The following is a 20,895-nucleotide window of genomic DNA, read 5'->3' as shown; positions in this document are numbered from 1 at the left end:
TGCTTTTGTTTCTAAGGGGAGATTTCCCTCCTAACTGCCGTAGTGTTTGGTTTAGGGATGCCAGTCCAGCATAGCCATAAACAAGTTGAAAGGAGGGTTACTCGTTGGGAGTCTTGTACCGTTACACATGTAAAAAATTAGAAAGTGCAAAAAGGGTCCATACTCCATTCCCGTTATTGGTTTCTGCAACATTTTGGGTTGTAAAAGGGTCTACGGGAGAATATTGTGGGATTCTGTCGCGGTGCCTCCTTTATTGGATTTGCCATGCTTGCATAGCTTTCGTGAATTACGACAGTTCAGAACAATATCAGCTTTTGCGCCCAATTTATGGTGCATGGTCCGAAGCAAACAATGAGCCGAGAATTGCCTCCATAGAGGGAAAGTTTATTGGTGAAAAATTAGCTGCTGAAACGTGACACGGAGCTATTCATGCCTTCATCTTTTGTCTATTTTTTCACTCGCCCAATGGAGGACTCCCTTCCTACTTCCGTCCTTCTATGGTGTGTTAGGAAATGGGGGAGAAGGTATTGACCCTCGTCGTTGAGGACACATTCTCTCTAGTTGTTGGCTGCACCCACAGGAAATTTTGCCCCTTTCTGACGTTTCATTCCAGATAAATTAACAATAATTCCCTTCACTAGAGATGTCACATAACTACCTAGGTGATTGCCAATGAAACGTATCGTGTTTGTGCAATCGACACTTGTTAAGGATGCGTTTTCAAGAATCGTCGCTGTCTTCCCGAACTGAGGACGTAAAAAATGTTATAGTAATTTCAAGTGGGAAGTCTGCCGGCAGGTGAAGACGTGGTACATAAGTGGCGTGTGATACTGGCTCCATACATACATTATTAATTACAAGTAAAGAAAACATAGCTAATATTTTTCCTCTTAATGAGAAGACTTTCTTTCCCTACAAAAATTGCAGTTTCATCCAAAAATGGCATTGTGTATGAAAATGTACGATATCTTAGACGAAACAGCCATCTGATGTACTTAGGGTTTTTTAATTGATTGATTTGGATGTTTTAAGTTCACTTTGTGCACAGTAAGGCTAATTGGGACTAGACCTACAGTTTAAAGTGGGATCCGAATCACTATGTGCCTCCACCGGGTATCGAACCCGGGACTCCTATATTATAAGGCAACGACGCTACCACTGCGCCATCGGGCAGGCCTGATTATGATGTACTTAGGGATTTCACCGCATGTAAGGTGAAATGGTTGCGGACATCAACATTTTATCTGTTGTCGTTAAATTAGTACTTAACTTCCACGACGACCGCCGCCAGGTAGTCCGTTGTCATTGTGGTTATACCTAACAGTTTATGAAGGAGAGCTTCATCCTCCTTTATGGTTCACTAACTGCTCAATACTTCTTTCCCCGGAATCGTTCCATGCCTCTATAACGACTAGTACAGGTGAAGTCAGCAGGTAAGCACAATAAAAGTACAAACGAATTTCATGCTTATCCTTCGGGTCTTTTCTTTCCTTTCGTGTCTGTTCTACCCCCAACGGCGTGGGATCTGCTGCGATAGAAAATGTTTGACAGGTGACGGCAGGTCTGCTTAAGACTACTGAGAAGACTATTGCAGATAATGCAGTAGAGGTGTTTATTTTTTTCTATCTCGTGTTTCATTGTCAGGATCAATCGAACTGTAACATAAAATAAGTGTAACTTTATAATTTGGAATGTTGCTACAGGGTACAAATGATATAGAGTTAATGAAATTTTAATCCATGACATACAAATCTTTATACATGACCCATAGAATGACCGTACAATTCTTAACAAGAATGGCCAAACGTTAAGCGATCAGCTTCTTAAAATGGAGTTGTTCCTCTGCGTCCACAGAAATATATTGTTCATGTATTGAATTTCATTTGACTTTAAAACATCACATTACGAGCGGTAATAGTGACCAGGAAGGGAACCTGAAAGTACGTTTCACCCACAGAATTTGACGTCTACGAGAGAAACAGCAGATTTACTACAATTATTTATTTCATCCCTTGCCAAAGAATTCAATGAATGCAGAATTTGTGAAATTCAAATAGACGAATCTCGTGCTAGGAAATGTATTTAAATATCACGAAACACCGGGCGAAAGTCAAGAAAAACATCAAACATGATAAGAAAAAGAAACAAGAAAATGGCCAAACAAACCTAATAAAGACCTAAAAGAAAGAGGGAAAGAGAGATAGAGACACCGGAAAATGCAAGAGAAGATAATACAAATTATTTCTGGTCCAGACGAAAAGGAAACTGCCTACTATCATATTTATTATTGCATTCAAGGCCCAGAAAAAAATATGATTGTCGATCATCGTCCTTGGCCCTGGTTATAAATTAAATGAGAACGACATCCGGGGCAACTTTCTCCTTCATACAGGGTCGCCGCTAGTCATTTTGCAGCCCTTGGCGGTGGCACAGATGCCACCCTTTCGAACGCCCCCCCCCCCCTTTCCAGTCATTAAGCAGCAACGGGAAATTGGAAATCAATATATTCGTAAGTAAAACATCAAACTATAACATAAATTATGAGACTTTTTACCCTATGTGAATAGGCCTACTATTAAACACAAAAGGATATCTCGCTCGACCTCAGTTAAACTTTAAAAAATGAGACAGTAATTTAATATTATTATTATTAAAATATTACTTTAGGAAAACTATCTCTGTATCTCTCTCTCTCTCTCTCTCTCTCTCTGAGTTAAACGTATCTCAATTGAAACAAGTATTTTGAGAGAAATGAAGGCTTGACTTCATACGTTTAACGTCGTAGGTCTGTGATATATGATTGGATTTTGAAAATGTAATATTCCCGGAGCTCCCGCGTGGGTGACCTAAGGTCTAAATTCTCTCCTACGTTGTTCCCGCATAAATTGGCTCTGGGGTTCACCAAGTCTCAAATTAATAGGTCCCTGGGGGCAACCCTGGGAGGTAAAGGCGGCCGAAGAGTGATGCTGATCACATCACCTCCAAAATGGCCGAGTTAGAGAATGTGTGTGGCCCTAGCCCGCACATCTTCTAAATGTGCCTGTATTTAAAAAATTTACATATTCAGCTGATGGAATGCAAAGATCCATGAATATTCTGCAGAGGGAGAGAGAGAGAGGTAGGTGGTGGAGGAGGGTTATACCATAGAAAATGGTTATACCAGGCTTGATGACATTGGGAAAGCCGCGCGGTTTCTTGAGCCCATTGTGCATTGGGAACCCCAACACGGGTGTCCCATCTGGTGCGTTTTTTGTCAAAGGGGAGGTAACTGAAAACTGGTTACAACTAAATACCAATGTTGCCACCCACACATAGGAACAAGTTTTCCGTTTTATGGTAGTGTTTATTGCAACTCGGATAAAAAGGGAGTCCACATAACGAATGCAGCTAAAGGTTATGGTTACAAAAGCTCTTAGTAAAATGTCGATTTATTGATTTGGTTCATTTTACTTCGCATTTCTGCCACTTTTGGCTAATCGCGAAGACGAGGATGAATGATGATATGATGAAATTGATAAAGAGATAACCGTGCCCAGGCCGAGATTCGATCCCGACACGGCCGGACCCTGGGGTCGAGTGGTTAGCACATCGCGCTGCTACGCCAAGGGTTCCGGGTTCGAATCCCGCTCGGGCTTGGTTGTTTGTGAATGTCCATTCATCAATTTCATCATTTCATCACTCATCCCCATCGAATTTGCCAAGAAGCACAAAACGCAAAGTAAAATAAACTAAATCAATCGATCCCGAGACGAGTTCCCTGATGTCATAGCGCTGTGCTAACTACTCAGCCACGGAGGTCGGCTTAGTAAACTGCTGTTGCAGACTTATGCCTATGCTTGTACGTCGCAGTCTCTTAACTTAGAAATAATGGTTCATGTTTTTATTTAAGCCATTTCTGAGCGTAACTGCTACTACAATTGGTCTTATGTCCCTTTATACTCAATCAATACTGTGGCGGTAGAAATTCTCTTTCCCGATTTTAGATCAGATAATCCTCGAATGCAAAAGGCGATTTAATTAACATTTACATTGTCTGGAGTGACTGGGAAAAAAGTTGAAGAAAAAACCTGCGACTTGTCTGATACTGGTTCCCGGGTTCGAATCCCGTACTGGGCATGGGTGCTCTTTGTGAGTGTCCCTTCATCAATTTCACATCTTTATGATTAGACAAATGTGGCAGATGCGAAGTAAAATAAACCAAATCAATCAATCAATCTGTGTAATACTGGTTGGTTACATTCCTTGATTGAAAGTAAAATTTTAAATCAAGGATATTTCGGGGGTTCAGGCATGATAGCCCTTTTCCATTACCATTAATGCGAGTATACTTTGAATGTGTTGTTAAAAAAAACTGTGGGCGTTCTTACATCCTCTAACTTTGTCTAATTTTAAATAAAATCAAGCTAAGGTGTTATCAGGTAGAGTAATTCAAAAATTTATCCCCGAATGCGTAATGGCTGAATCTCTAGTCTTAGTTAACACAAAATTCACGAAATGTTTCCATAAACTTTTAAACGCCAAGTACATAAATCCATGCACAGTCACAACCATTTATTTTAGAATATTTCTGAGAGATGAACAGAAAATCGAGGTCGGATTTTTTCCAGTACTGTCACTTGCACCCCCTCTGTTTTGGCACTCGATCATCGCCACTGGTTGGGGGAAACTGTATCTTTACCTTAGGTGAATTAAGGGGTTGAAGTTATCGTACCACTTGAAGTACAAATTCATAATAAAATTTGTATTAACATAACAGTATTATCTTTTGACATCTAAAATTAATAATTAACGTTCAATAATGATAGTGGGAAGCTTTTCCCACTCAACCCCCCCCCCCAGAACGTTGATAATATACTATTATTAGTTCTTCTGATTTTTTAAGCAGATCTCCTGATTTTTCAGGGGACGATCTCCCGATTTTTGAAAATATGACCTGGCAACGCTGAAGGGTGGCGACAAGGGAAGGGTAGAGGGAGCATCCCTGTACTGCACGTCTCCTCACGTTGCCATGGGAACTAGGAGACACAAATACTGTGTTAAATTATTGGCCAACACTGGCAAATGTGTATACTAATGGATAAAATTGGCAGGTGAAGATGAAACAATGTACATACCTAACTCAATGATAAACTCGACGAGAACTGCCCAGTATACCAACTAGACGCTGCCTTAAAAAAAGTACCTGCACTGAGGAGTTTCGATAGTTTCGCAGAAGGATAGTACCGCGTTTCATTATCGTTTATTGCTTATACAGTTGGTGTTTTAAGTCCACTTTATGCACAATAAGGCTAGTACCGCGTTTCAGCTTTAGTCACTTTTATTCCGAGTGTGCGACATGAATGATAAATGGTGGGGTGGGGGAGAAATATCTTAATCTGTACACACACATACACGCACACACAGCCACACACACACACATTTGATGTACATATTGTTAATGTTATTAAATGTAAAATAATTGGAAAAATATTATGAGATCCAGCATTTTTACATATACATATACAAAGGAATTAACTTGTTAATTTAATGTACATCAGACATTTGGAAAGTAGAAATCCAAGTTCTTTAGTAACTGGTTGATACTGCAATAAATCACAAAATTAAACAAATGTCGTAATGTAAAAGTTGAAGCGAAATAGCTTATGTTTTTGCTCTACATTCATACACATCAATTTGAATTCATACTTATATTCGTCTTCACTTTCTTTTGTGCATATACTGCCTTTGGTGTAGATCTGTTAATGATCTATTAAAAGAGAGAGTATGTGTTTTCGATATTATCCTCTGTGAACTCTATTTGAAGTCAAAACTAATTGCCTAACTTTGGTTGCTGTACGAAGAAACGCCCTCCCCTCACAGAATGTTATTTGGTGGGGTATTTTTGAGGCCAAGATCCTTGGCAGGAATTTCGCACCCTGCTTTTATCGGAAATGTTGACTTGCTTCCCAAAATCTTGACCGAGCACAGAGACGCACACGTCTTCCAGACAGTGCTCATTTGTATATCCACTGTCACACACACACTTGTATATTGGTGCCTCCCCGATGAAAGTGGTAACGAAGTCGCCTTGCAATCAAGGGGTCCCGGCACGTTACTTGCAGGAGGCACATAATGGTTCGGATAACACTTTAAACTGTAGGTCCAGTCCTGATTATCCTTTCTGTGCAAAAAGTGGACCTAAAACAACAATTCAATTCAATTCAATTCAATACGTGTATACTGGTTTAGTAGAGGAGGGTTCGAGTTCTTAACCCGGCGAGAGGTCTACAAAATTAGGGAAGCAATAACCGTGGTCTTTTTCCGGATTTTTAAGGATAATCTAGGTATTACTCCAACGTAGTCGGTTGAACCTTAAAATGTATAATTTTGTGACAGCTATACAGTCACCGTTATTTAAAGTGGGACAAAATACTTGCAACCTTTCTTGGTGTTATGTGTGTTGCTTAACGGAACCTGCAATTGAAAATTTGCAATTAAAATCCACTCATCGTCGTAGAGTTAGGAGACACACACAAAACACCTATATGGAAGGGAGCACTATTTCTCAACGCGTTTTTAAGTCTGGGACCCACCTTCAAGGATATTACACTTCATGGGACAAGGATATTTTTGCAAGCATCAAACAAATTACTCAAATGAAAGTCTGGAACCGTCGTGTTCATTTATATGTCTGTACCAGCATGCATTCGAATTGTACTTAGCAAATTACAGTGAAACTGCTAATACTAATACGATAACACTGTTGGAATAGGCACGCAAAGGACCACCTAATATTATTTTTTTTACACACATATTTATAAATGCTGCTATATTTATTGTCTCTCATGGAGTAATTAACAAAACCGTCTTTTTGCTGTCATTGTGGTAACGCCATGTGAACTGCACACACAGATTATAACAGGTACTGCACAGTGACATTTGTTTCGATGTTAAACCGGCCCTTCAGACATTAGGCGAAGTCCCAACCGCCACGTACGTTGCACGATACTAAGTGGCAGGTACTGTTAGGCGGATATTGAACAATTACGAAATTTTGTTAAGTTGGGTTTCAAACATAAAGCGGATATGGTGCAACTGGGCTTCATTTACATTGTTAGTCTACGATTAACTATATCCCTTTCAATCAACATTTTGCTAATTGGATCTGGTCGGAACTTGGGAGTGAAAGTGGCCATCGGGTCACTTAAATATAATCCTTTCAGGATTCCAGGTTGTTAACACTTCATTATAAGCAATAACTATTTAGCAACCTTTCTGTGGCACAATATTAATCCCCTCCAGTGGCCAAAAGTCGTTTGTTATATATAATAATGTGATTTTTTTTGTGGAACTAAACTAATGGATAAGCTGATACCAGGACAAAATCTTTCGTTTGTCTCGATGAAAATTCGAGGTTAAAGTTTCAAGCAACAGATTGCATAATTCTATTGATCCTATTATCAACAACTAATAATTAATTATGAGTGCTAGTGTAGTCAAGAGACAGCATTTGAACATTATCCGGGCATTTCGTTCCTTGTCCTTTCCTCGAAGGGAGAGAGCTGGAACCGTGGCTACAAGCAGTCTACCAAATAGAGAGGACCGAGCGACCAGATGGGTTCTGGCACTTGGGTTGCTAGGGCAGGGGGTGGGGGTGTGAACCGGAAAGGTTTCCTTTGACCGCGAGAAAATATGTTGACAGGTGGCGTCAGGCAACAAGTTGTTTCATTCCTTCTCGAGTTTCTTTTTCGCTTGGACATTCATGTTGTTGAAAGGAATGACAAAAGGCGTGCTAGCAAATAACGTAGATAAGAACTTTCAGAGGGTAATTAATGTCCTGCAGCAGTTATCTAATTTTTAATGGAAGGACCAAACATATTTCTAAATAAAATAGTAAGAATCAAAATAAGCCAACACATATTATTAATTTGTTTCAACAGATTGTCTTGTATCTCGCTTGTATTGATTGATTTTTATTTTACTTCTCTTTTCTGCTACTTTTTGACTTATCGCGAAGATGAGGATGAGTGACAATACGACAAAGACTAAGTATGATCGATTTCGATCGATTTTATGTTTTAAGTCCACTTTATGCACAATAAGGCTAATCGGGTGGAATCCGAACCACTTGTGCCTCCACCGGGTATCGAACCCGGAACCCCTTTATTACAAGGCGACGACGCTCCCACTGCGCCATCGGGGAGACCCCAAAGACTAAGTATGCCCAGGCCATCCACAGAATACTTGTCGACGGAACAAGCTACCCTACAGACGTGTAATTGGAAATGCCAAAATGTATCTAACAATATATCAATTTTTACACCTGTCACAATCAGGTCTATTTACGATTTAGGATTTCTCAACTTAGTAACTATGAAAATTCCGATGAAAACAGTGCCATCTCAGGAACTGATCTTTACCAGTTGGAATATTGAATTGAAATGTCTTCTGAACAAAAGGAAATCCTTCTAATTCCGTCGCGGTAGAACGAATTCTTCACCGTTAAATATGAAAATTAAAGCGTTATAACTCCAATATCAGTTTACTTTGAAATATTTCAAATTTGGTTTACGATATTTTTCGAGGTTTTCTTCAAGTCATAAGCAAAAACGTGGGCGATTTTCCACACAGTCGCTTCATGTACTTCATGTATTAGCACATCCGAATGTCCGAATTTTGCTGCGGATGCCATAAACTCCGTGGTAAAATACTTAAAATTTGGATCCTTTTTCGAAAGAAAAGGGCCTCTAGTTAGTATGGTTTCGAAGTAAAATACCGACAGACGAGTACATTATTTATGTAAGGCTTAGTACAGAAGCTTAAAATATTGCATGTGTTGTTTTCTCTGTTATTCTTCTTAATTCTAACTTATCCAATTCACTGCCTATCTAGAAAAAAATATCCTGAGCGCCTTGCACTGTTACGCGGAAAATGTGAAGATGCATGAAGGTAAATCCTTTATGAAAGTGGCAGTAGGGGATGCAGATGGAGACACGTATTTTTATTGCCTGTGTTAAAATATACCGAGTCAGTTGCCTGCTCCAGATATTCGAATATACTTTCTTTTTTCCAGTCATCACTCATTTTGCCATCTCTTCCTCCCATTCACGTTCTTGTTTTTAGAAATACTGTGCACAAAGCAGGGGGTCATGAACCTCCCAATGCCCCCTTGGGCATGTCCACTATACCGAGTATTACTGTAGATAGGTTCGGAGTGAAGGACATGGTAATGTGGATAAATATACGTTGCACAAGATAAAAACCAGACGGTGAACAATTAACATATTTAATATAAACGACGTTATGTCCGAAACATTCAAATACATTGAATCATGATATGACAAGAATACACACATAATACATCTGCTTAAGATTTATCTTCTGGTCGTGAAGAACTACTTCGTGTAAGTATGTTTTTTTGTAATTCGACTACCTTAATAATTATCTTGCTGCCAGGATTTTTAAAGCCAATTCCATGCAGACGGTTTTGTACCTCTGTGTTGATGTGAAATGCTTGATGCTTCAAAGACGGAATCAGAATTAGTGTCAGTGTTCATACTCCGAGGTATTTTTACATAGAACTGATTCAAGATATTCTAGCAATGCGAATATATTTTTTTTTTTATGATATCTGAACAGAAACGGTTTGCAGCTGATCGGCGAGTAGAACCAGGCAAGTTTTAGGAAACTTTCAGTGAAGTTCTGGGTATACCAAGTTCTCTACTGAAATTTAAAGCATAGTTAAAGAACAACTCGCATAAATATACATTCTTCGTCGTTGTAAAATAATAGGTTATTTCTATTTTAATAAAATTCACTTAGATAAATATGCGATAACGCCCGGACACCTTTCACTCATTTATTTCCTTAATTTTACCACTGGTACTTACCTATTTTGCCTTGCGGAACATTCTTTAAGGTGAAGTTATGCCTTTTTCCATAAAATACTTTCAACTTTTCATATTACGATTGATTATTTGTCTTCCTTGTTCCGCTTCTGTAATAGACAATATGGCGTGCACTCGTAATGGATCAATGCGCGTCATGACGCGCCAGCTTGTGTTTTGTCGATTTTCAGTGCGCAAGCAGTGTTTCAAACCTTCATGACGGAAAATTACGTACTATTTCGATTTTTTTTTCATGTTTACCTACATAAACCATGCACGTTAGCCCCAAAAACCATCAACGGGTAGCCCCACAAACCATTGACGTTAGCCCCAAAATCCTGAGCCTTGGCAACACTGATTGAAGTTAGGCGCGATTTGACGTTTGCACGGAATCGTCTGGCATTATTGACCATAACGTACTTCAAATGTTTTGTCAATAGCTTGATTTGTGTTGGAGATTGCGCAACAAGAATAAAATGGAATTTACTCGTGAACATTTTCGTGCGATGATTTTTTACGATTTTCGACGTGGATTATCAATACAAGAGTGCATCGATCAACTTACTTCCACATTTGGCAATGAAGCCCCATCCTTTGCCACTGTGAAACGCTGGTATAACGAATTTAATCGTGGCCGCCATTCGCTCACCAACGAGATTCGCGAAGGTCGTCTAAAATCAGTTGTTGTTCAAGAAAACATTGATGCTGTGCAAAACCTAATACTGCAAGATCGTCATGTGACATACTGTGAGATTGAGGCAACCATAGGCATTAGTTCCACCAGCATATATAAAATATTACATGATCATTTAGCTATGAGAAAGGTATGTTCTCGTTGGATCCCACACAATTAGTGATGCCCACGGGACGAGACGGGACAGGCTTTTAAAAATTCGAGACGAGACGAGATGGATCATGTGTCCCGAGACAAACGAATATTTTCAAGACGAGACAGCATTTCACAGCATTTCAACGAGACGAGACAGGCCAAAGTCTCGTCTCGTGGGCAACACTACACACAATTTGACAAAAACTCAAAAAGACGCTCGCGTCAATTGGTGCAAACAAATGCTCAATAAATACAATCGTGGTGCTTCAAAAGACGTATATAAGATTGTAACAGGTGACGAATAATGGATATATGCATATGAGCCGGAACGTAAACAGCAGTCGACTGTATGGGTGTTTCAAGATGAACGCAATCCAACAAAAGTTGTTCGCGCTCGAAGCACATTGAAACAATGGTCGCCTGTTTTTTCGGGAAAACTGGTCATGTAGCAACTGTGCCTTTAGAGGAAAGTAGAACGGTCAACTCTGAATGGTACACAACAATTTGAATTTGTTTGCCAGAGGTCTTCGGTCAAATACGGAAAAGAAACAAACGCCGTCGGATCATTCTTCATCAAGACAATGCCAGCTGTCACACATCTCGTCTAACAACCGACTTTATGAACAGTCAAAATATCGAATTGATGGGTCATCCGCCGTACAGTCCTGATTTGGCACCCAATGACGACTTCTTGTTCCCGAATGTCAAGAATAAATTGCGTGGACAACGATTTTCGTCGGCGGAAGACGCCGTTGATGCGTTCAAAAACCATATTATGGAGGTGTCTCAAGAAGATTGGAAAAACTGCTTTGACAAATGGTTCGAACGAATGCAAAAGTGTATTGACCATAAAGGAGAATACTTCGAAAAACAATAAAGCAGTTTTCAATGCCAAATTCCTGTTTTTTCTTTGTTAGGCTCAAAATATAAATAGTGACCATCGTAAATAAAGCTTTTCTGCGCACGTATGTATTGGACCAACATATTTATAAAAGACAGAGCGACGTTGAAATTATCATCTCGACCCACTTTGACACCCCAGCCTTTACAGGCTTTTAAGGCTGAACTCAATGAAATGCTGTTTTCTCCAAGCGGCGCGCCATATGTTCCTTCTACGAGCAAAATATCTGCAATATACTCAAAATGCATAGAGAAAAAAAGAAATTCCTGTAAAACATATGACTTTTTCAGCAAATGGATATGTATATGTAAATGTAACGCACATACTCAGTAGTTTTTCAGGGTTGTGTGCAGTAACGATGAGAAACTAAAAAAAAAAAACAATGTCATGGTTTGTATTGTCCCCCGCCCCCAGAAAATACAAGAAATCATTGACATTAAACTGCAAATTGCGGCCTGCGAAACAAAATTAAACCTTCACCTGAGCAGGGACAGTGCCAGGGTTGGGCAAGGGTGGGCACTGGGCAAGTGCCCGATTGCCCACCTAAACAAATTCAAGAAGACAGTATTTGGGAAGATACGAGAGCTTCAATAAAAAAGTATACTTTTATCTTGACTCCGTGCATATTTTTCTTGTGAATATTGTCGATACTAGAAAGGCCCAGAGAACATTATTCTGTTAGAAATTTCATTGTACTTGTATTTACATTAGTTTACTAGGTAAGATAACCAAAATCGTTGGAAAATATGGAAATGGATAATGCTTGAATTTATAATTAACCTTATCCCATCTTTAAAACTTGAAACATAAGACTTGTGATCCAGTTAACACTGCCATGGCTTAGCGAAAGTGAATGTTTCCGAAGTGGGAGTACAAAATCAAATATACAGGATTTGATTAAAATTACCCTAAACACAACCAAACAAACAAATAAAAAACATCTTTGCATTATTTCCATATACTATGAAAAGAAACTTCGATTCATGACAAAGCATCTTCAACCTAGCGTTTTAGGTAATGGGTGACTTAATTTCCCTCATTTGATAATTGTCAGGAATTGAAACATTTCCAAGACTTTCAAAGAGCTATGAACAGAAAAAACTCTGTTTCCAAGAAAGTAAGCTGTGAAAAAGGGAAGAAATGGTATGTTACATAGCTACAATTACTTTCTATAATACAGGCCAAAAAGTATTTTAAAAAATATATACGTAGTTTTCTCAATAGCTATATTTCAAGTAAATCATATTGAGCATCTACTTTCCTGCATCTGCCTGGTCAACATTTGCTTAAACGAGTGTTAACTTCTCTCGTAACATTGATTTTTCGATATTCATTTTACCCAACTCCCTTTATTTCTACCATTTCTCAGTGATGTTTTGTCTGAAGGTTGGCGTCTTTATGCTACAGAAGTTCAATTCACAATGAAAAAATAAATTGGGCCTTCAGTGAAATGTGGTTCTCTCTGGAAATAACGTCGAAAGATCTTTAGAAGGTGGACGGATATCACACCGGAAAATGTGGTACCCTTGCAAAATAAATTTCGAGAGAGGTTATTAAGGGGAACAAACTCCACCTATGGAAATATGGTCCCTCAAAGGAATTAAAATCGGAAGTGGACCTACAGCTTAAAGTGGGATCCGAACCACTATGTGCCTCCACTGGGTATCGAACACAGGACTCCTTGGTTGGAAGGTGACTATGCTACCACCGCGCCATCGGGGAGGGCAGGAAGACCTTACATGGAAGAATGAATATCACCCCATGAAATATTGCTCCCCTAACGAAACACCGGTCATTAGCTCTACCCCTTTCCTTCCGGGCCAATCAGAAACGTTTCCTGAGTTGAGAAAAATCCACTTCAACGATTCCATCAGAAAAGAGAAGTTCTTGAGTTGGGAACTTCCGTCAGAGTTTCTCAGTCGGCACGTCTGAGTTGGGACATCACCGTCAGGGAATGAAATACATACACTTTCCACAACTCGTAAAATTCTACACTGGAACCAACATGATTAGCATCATTATTATTCGTCCCACCCCCACCCAACACTCCCGGTCATCAAAGCTAACATTGGATTTCCTTGTAACCATCGATGAAATTTTGGCATTGTTTAAAGGACATTGAGACAAAAAAAATCCTTAGATATTTTTCCCACTTCACGCAGTGTTGACCACGAGACGAGACTTTGGCCTGTCTCGTCTTGTGGAAATGCTGTCTCGTCTCGAAAATATTAGTTTGTCTTATGACACATGGTCAATCTCGTCTCGTCTCGAATTTTTAAAAGCCTGTCCCGTCTCGTCCCGTGGACAACACTAACTTCACGCCATATTTCGGTTTTACTAGTCATCGAAAAACAATATTTTATCGTCTGCGTATGTATACAAATACTACAGAATAGACATTTCTTTCATAGAGCACTAAAGACGTCACTACTCTATGGAAATGGGATCATGCTAGCAGAGAAGCCGACAGGATGAAAAACTTGAAATTAACCTTTTCGCTCAATTCATGCATTGTACGTGGGTCAATCAAATGTAAACGGGAATTTATTTCTCACTTGCAGGGAAAGTGTGGTGGAGTACTGTGGCCTTCAGGTGATGATAGTGGGTGTATCTGGAGTCTGTTCCTTCCCTGCAGTCCTTGTCAACTTTTAACATTAGTTAGTAGCACGATGAGTGAGCAGGAGGTCCATTGCGCAACGCATCATTATCAAATTTCTTACAAACGAAGGGGTAAAACCAAGAAAATTTTGGCCAGACTTCGAGCACAGTTTGGTGAATCCACCCTTTCAAAGATCCGTGTGTATGAATGGCACAACATGTTTTTGGGAGGACGGGAAACTGTGGAAAATGAAAGACATCAACGGCGGCCAAGGAAAAGCATCACTCAAGAAAACATTCAGGCTGTTCAGGACTTTATTGAAGGTGACCGTCGCTTGGCAGTCAGTGAAATTTCATCTGCAGTGGGCATAAGTTATGGTAGTGCTCACCCGATCATTCATGAGAACTTAGGCTACAGAAAAATCGCTTCGAGGTGGGTCCCACGCCTCTTCACTGAGGAGCAGAAAAAGGTTCGACTGGAAATCTCTCAAAGGCTCCTGGTTCGTTATGAGAGAGAAGGGGATGAATTTTTGCACGCACCGTCTTGTCACCTGTGATGAAACCTGGGTCCACCACTACACACCAGAGTCAAAACAGGCCAGCAAGGAGTGGCGGAAAAAAGAAGAGGCTGGGTCAGTCAAGGCCAAAAGCCACGCATCAGCTGGGAATATTCTTGCCACAGTTTTTTTTTTGGGATTTCAGAGGTGTCATTTTTATTGATTATCTTAATGAAAGTGTTAATGCTGCTTATCGGACCAAACGACGTGGTACACCCATCAGAAGTGTTCTGCTGCTTCATGACAATGCCAGACCTCACACAGCTGGTGCAACACGTGACAAACTGGACGAAATTCATTGGACACCACTTGAACATCCTCCATACAGTCCAGACTTATACCCATGTGATTATCACTTGCTTGGATCCCTGAAAGAAGCACTCGGAGGTAAGCATTTTCAGGATGACGCAGAAGTGGAAGAGTTCGTGTGCAACTGGCTGCACACACGACCGAGATCTTTCTGGGATAAAGGGATTGCCAAACTCCCTATCCGCCGGCAAAAGTTCATTTCAGTTCAAGGGAGCTATGTAGAAATGTAATTACTTTGTTTTGTATTTGTATTTTGTTTCAATAAATTATAAAAAATAAATTCCCGATTATATTTGATTCACCCTAGTAGTTTAACGTATTTAATCCCTTTGCATCAAAGACTCGTTATATTATATTCTGAGACATTCACATTCTGACGGTGCTCCCTCGCTGTCTGAATTCAGGTTGCCAACTTTTAAGAATTCAGGTTGCCAACTTCAAAGACTTCAGGTGGCCAATTCCTAAGAATTCAGATTGCCAACTTCAGAATCGCCATTATCTTCTTTTTTTCAAATCAGGTTAATTCACTGTTTCTAATTGATTTTTCTTCAGCATTTTACACTCTAGGCTTCGCAGATAGCCTAGCTAGCCTGAAATATACGCTCCTGATATTAATATATAGCTCTCGCCTTTTTGTGTAGCCAAGATTTCAATCACATCCTCGAATTCGAATGTTAACACCAACATCACTTTAGAATCCGTCGATAATGCTGTGAGTGAAGTGGGTATTTTTTAAAACTACATTTAGTCCGGAAATATGTAAAGGCAAAGTTCGCGTGGTCATTGCACCGTGCCACCGCGAAGGTACTAGAATGATGCGGAGGGAATGTTACACAATCCACATATTCTACATGTCGACCATTTCTTTGGGAGCTGAGCTCATGTGATCATCACGCTTCGGTCACCTTTACTCATAGGTTGTCTCCAGATGCCCATTTATTTCAGGCTGGATGAACCCATAGGCAGCTTTTTTAAGTGTTGCATTTCAACAACTGCAGGGTGTGAGCGACTGAACACTGTGCCTGTTAACAGACACACGAGGATGAAGAAACAAAGTTAATTCCCCTCAGCTCCTGTAGTCAGCATCACGAAAACTCCAAAGGTCCGCACTGGTACCATATCAGGTGGGCATAAAGAACTATTCGAACCGCCTGATATAGGTTTATATCAATTTATCATGGCAAGTCAATCTGCGTACATCTGGGTAGAAAATAACGCGAGACTGAGAAATCGGATTTTTACGGATTTGAACGCGGAATTTTTTTAAATATCCGTCTGAGATCGTCCTAACGAACTTTATACTTTAAAAAGCTGCGGTATGTCTATCCACTCAACACCAAGTTTGCGAAAAGACTCACGCAGGCGCTGATACTAAGAATCAACTTCTTTAGCAATGCAAATTTGGCGTGTTTCTACCCAATTTATATAATCTCGAACCCCTGTCTAGCAAGTTATGAAGACAAAATCTTTCTCAGGTTACAATAAAATATACAGTTTATACATTAGTAAGCTTTGACAAAAGTCTCTGATACACCTTTCTTAGCATCAATAAGTATATATTAAACCTTCCGTCACCAGTTTCATACATAAAGATTAGTACGTTAACATCTTTCTAATTTTAAATCGGCGTTCATTCATTTACGTCATAATATTAAGTGTATTGGAACAATCAAATCTACTCTTTTGGTCATAACATATCTTTTAGTTTACAACTTTTAAACTTTGCACCTTATATATTTTCTCTTTCTAATTGATCTATAAAATTTGTCAAATAAAGCAGGGGCGTAACAAGGGACAAACCCGGAAAACATCCGTTTAGATCAGCTACTCAGTCTCTCCCGCCTGGCACTCATGCACCCAACTAACTGAACCATCGTTGATCCAGTTCTTAAATACATCTTGATTAATTTCGAACAAGATAAGTTCCTTTTCGAACCCGCGACTGTTATCGGCGCTGTTAGAGGATTTTTACGTATAGTGTGGATATGAGGCTTCGATGGAAGCCGCACGCAATACTGTTTGAAAAGACAATGAATTGACTTGAGTTGGCAAAATCTGCTAATGGAAGAGATTTGATGAAGTGAAAATAATATTGCGGATTTGTTTCACATAAAGGAGTATGAACATAAACTTCTTTCGCTTCGATCACTGCCTCGATTCTCTGCCTGATGAAGCACGAGCAGGTCCTCTGTAACTTCCCTTGTTTCAACTCCGCGAATGCTGCCTCAATATCGGCCTGGGGTGCCTGGACTTGAAATTTTGAAATTACACCTATATTTCACACATACGTCAAAAAGGGGGACGGGTAAAAATTTAAAGCGCAAGCAAGTGGATTTCAAATCTTATAAAAGAGAAGGAATTAGGATCGTTATTTTTGGTTGGTTTGGTTGATTTTACTTCGCTTCTTGTGCCAGTTTTGGCTAAATTGCGAAGATGAGGACGAGTGATGATATGCTGATATTGACTGATAAATGGACACTCACAAACATCCAAGCCCAGGCCAGGATTCGAACCCAGGACCCCTAACAAGGCACCCAAATGTAAACCTCCCTTCCACGTAGTTCACCCTGGAGCATGGGCGTCCAGAAGGGGGGACAAGGGGGGGCCGTGGCCCCCCCTGGAAAATGGAAGTCAACCAAAAATTATGTATTTCACTCATAATTTCATTTTAGCCACAATAATATGTGTTCATTATTGCATTAACATCATAAATTCAAATTTAAGCAATGTTTTTTTAGGGAACTACACTCTTTTGGGGGAAAATGTGACTTGTTTGCCCCCCCTGGAAAAAAATATCTTCCTTGCCCCTCCCTGGAAAAAATCCTGTGGACGTCCATTAATTCTTGTCAACAATAAATCCGACACTTTTTTGGAAACAAACAGCCACGCATCCAGTGAAAGTACATAGTGTTTTGGATCCCTGTTTAAACTGTAAGTACAGTCCTGATTATCCTTTTTGTGATGAAAGAGACTTAAAAATAATAACTGTGATTTTCCTTGTGCCCCTGTAGGCCAGGCCACCCTACAATTCTTGGAATTCTGTTGGCAGTGGAGTACCCACCCGAGAGGTGCGATGGTATTGGTGAAGTCATAAAGCATATATAAGTCACAATACACCTTTTTGATATTTATACTGGATTGCAGCACTATTTCTCAACGCGTTTTTAAGTCTGGGACCCATCTTCAAGGATATTACACTTCATGGGACCCATAAGCATAGCCGCCGGCAGAATTAGTTGTAGGAGTGTGCACCCAGTTTATAAGTACATTTTTAGCAACATCGAGTACTTTAAAAAGACTCCTTTTAAGCTTGCTTTAAAAAGCTGTAGTGCACATAAACTAAAAAAGAGCGCCAATTCCCGATGAACTCTTGAGACACGCGCAATCTATTTGTTCATAGGCGATTAGCTCTGTAATCCAAGCAGTCCATTACCTTCTCAATCTGAAAGTCTCATGGCTTGCTCCGGTCACGTGACTATGCGTCATCAACTGGGGGCGAGATAGCCGCCATGTCTGATTTGCTTCTTCGGAATCAATATTTGACCTTTTTAGTGAATATGGAATTGTAATGCAAATTTAGGAACTGTAATCGAGTTTACATGACGTGTAAATATGCTTAAATATGCAAGAGGTATGGTGTATAAGTGTTGTGATGAAAAAGTTAAGAGTAACGTTAAGATTTCTTCAAGATGTTGCTGAAAATGAGAAATGTTTAGGGCAATTCCATGTGATTCGGTCACTACGAAAAGATACAAGTTAAGTAACAAAGGTGTTATACTCATAAATAAATAAGAGTTTTAGTTCATGATGTAAACATTTCATGTGCACGGAATAGGCATCTAATATACTCTTAAATGTGGTCATGTTTTATCTCTTGTCAACATTTTTTTTTAGAAATGTCAAATAATTTACCCTGAATTACAAACTTTGGTTAACGTTAAGATTATTGTTTATGATTGCAAATTAATTTGTTTCAAGATTTAGCCAACGTTTAAAATACGCGTATTACGTTCGTGTCTACTAAAGCAATTTGTTAGTGAAAATTTTATGCAAGCATTCGATAAAATTTTAATATTATATACACAAATTTTCAGTTTCAAAATGTGCTTAATGAAAGAAAGCGATACAACGGGGTAAAGTTCTTCTATATGGTTCTTTATGCTAATCGGAAGATATGTTGTACATTCAAATACAAGGGTGTGATGTATAACAAGAACTTCGATGAAATATTCGTGTGAAAAACTATCCAAGAATGTATTACTTATGTTTCAAATACAAATGTTTTCACACAGAAAGCATATTGTTACCTAGCTATGTTAATATGAACTACAAATGTATTAAATTTTATAAAGGTGTTTCATATGAACTGCTTTTTATTTTTTGTCTTTGTGAAGCTACAATGTTCGTAACTTTTATTATTAAATCAGTGATAATGTTTATTGTTTGATAATTTATTAACATTCTTCACGATGTTATTAACAGAATGTTAAACAGTGTAAGGAAATATTACAAATGTTTATATCCCCTGTGGCCGCGGTGGCTCAGTCGGTAACGCGTCTGACTACCATGCTCAAGGTCCCGGGTTCGATCCCCGGCCGGTTCAAATCCGGGAACTTTTCTAACGGTGGAAGCGGCCCCGGCGCCTACCCAGCGTCGAATAACATGGGTACCTGGGGGAAACCCTGGGGGGTAAAGGCGGTCAGGGGCGTGATGCTGATCACATCACCCCCACTCACGACCGGATCAAGAAAGTGTGGGGCGTTACCCCTCACCCCCTATACGCCATCATGGCGTGGTGCTATGCACAGGGGAACACTTTACTTTTTTTTTTTTTTTTTACCAAGTGAACGCTAAGATCTAAATATTAATCTGCTTTTTTTCAATGAAACTATTAAGTTATTGACACAGATCTTAAGCCCGCATCACACGGAACTGGATTTCCAGTAGGTTTGCCCTAGTTGGCGCTGGACTGGCTACCAATTTGCTAGTTTTCGCCTCACACGATACTTATCAGCATACTTGTCGATAGACTTTTGTTCCCATACGAGGGAAGTTGTAATGGCGGCCGCGTGAGATGTAAACAATGTATCACTTCACATTTTTAAAAGCCGATAATTATTCAACCGAGAGGAATAACGTTTCGTATAAAACATTATTAGGTACAAGACAATGGCGCTGCTTAAATACATACTTTACAACGTTTACTGTACACGTATAGAAGAATATCTTAGTTGTTTCAAATGAAACCACCGTGCACTCAGCATAGATGGTGTAACTCAACGAGCCTTTCATGCTGTATACGTTATGCATTGCTGGAGTAATACTCGGAAACCACAGACAAAGCGCTCCTTTGCACACACACAGATTATCTTCACATGGCGAAACTTTGCTCTGATTGGCTGTTGCACAGAATCCAGTCGAGGAAAGCAAGTAGTAATTAGAACATGTCCTATTCCTCCAAACCAGTCAAGCAGTCAGCCAGGCGGCCATGATTGCTACCTAGAAAGTTAGTTCAGCGCCAACAAGGGCATTCCTACTAGAAATCCAGTTCCGTGTGATAGGGGCTTTACTAACGACAATGAAAAGATTCAATTTGTATATTATCTTTCGTTCAATAAAGTCAATAGGATTGAAATTACAATATGACAAATAATTTAGCTTTAGTCTTTATTCACAGAAATGTAACATTGCCCTTGTACTAATTTGCTTCGCTTTTGCTGCAAGGATATAGAAATTAAGCTTTTGTATTGAGATTGTATAGCTAAGCAGAATATCTGCATTATCTGGTTGATTAATTTTGGGTAAAGTTAAAGACAATTTAATTAATTACGTAAC

General features: G+C 39.5%; 1 protein-coding gene across 1 annotated transcript in view; it reads right to left on the bottom strand.

Moving 5' to 3' along the window:
* LOC145988575 (uncharacterized) overlaps positions 1 to 9,947 on the bottom strand; it is a 190,865-nt gene extending 180,918 nt beyond the window's left edge. The window contains exon 1 of the mRNA XM_083123535.1: positions 9,870 to 9,947. The gene's annotated coding sequence lies outside the window, so the exon portion shown is untranslated. The remainder of the gene's footprint in view (positions 1 to 9,869) is intronic.
* Positions 9,948 to 20,895: the final 10,948 nt, after the last annotated feature.

This window comes from Lepisma saccharinum, chromosome 6, assembly GCF_977018435.1.
Source record: "Lepisma saccharinum chromosome 6, izLepSacc3.1, whole genome shotgun sequence".
Classification (NCBI taxonomy): domain Eukaryota; kingdom Metazoa; phylum Arthropoda; class Insecta; order Zygentoma; family Lepismatidae; genus Lepisma; species Lepisma saccharinum.
The sequence above is the reverse complement of the archived record's forward strand: the minus strand, read 5'-3'. Positions and strand labels throughout refer to the sequence as shown.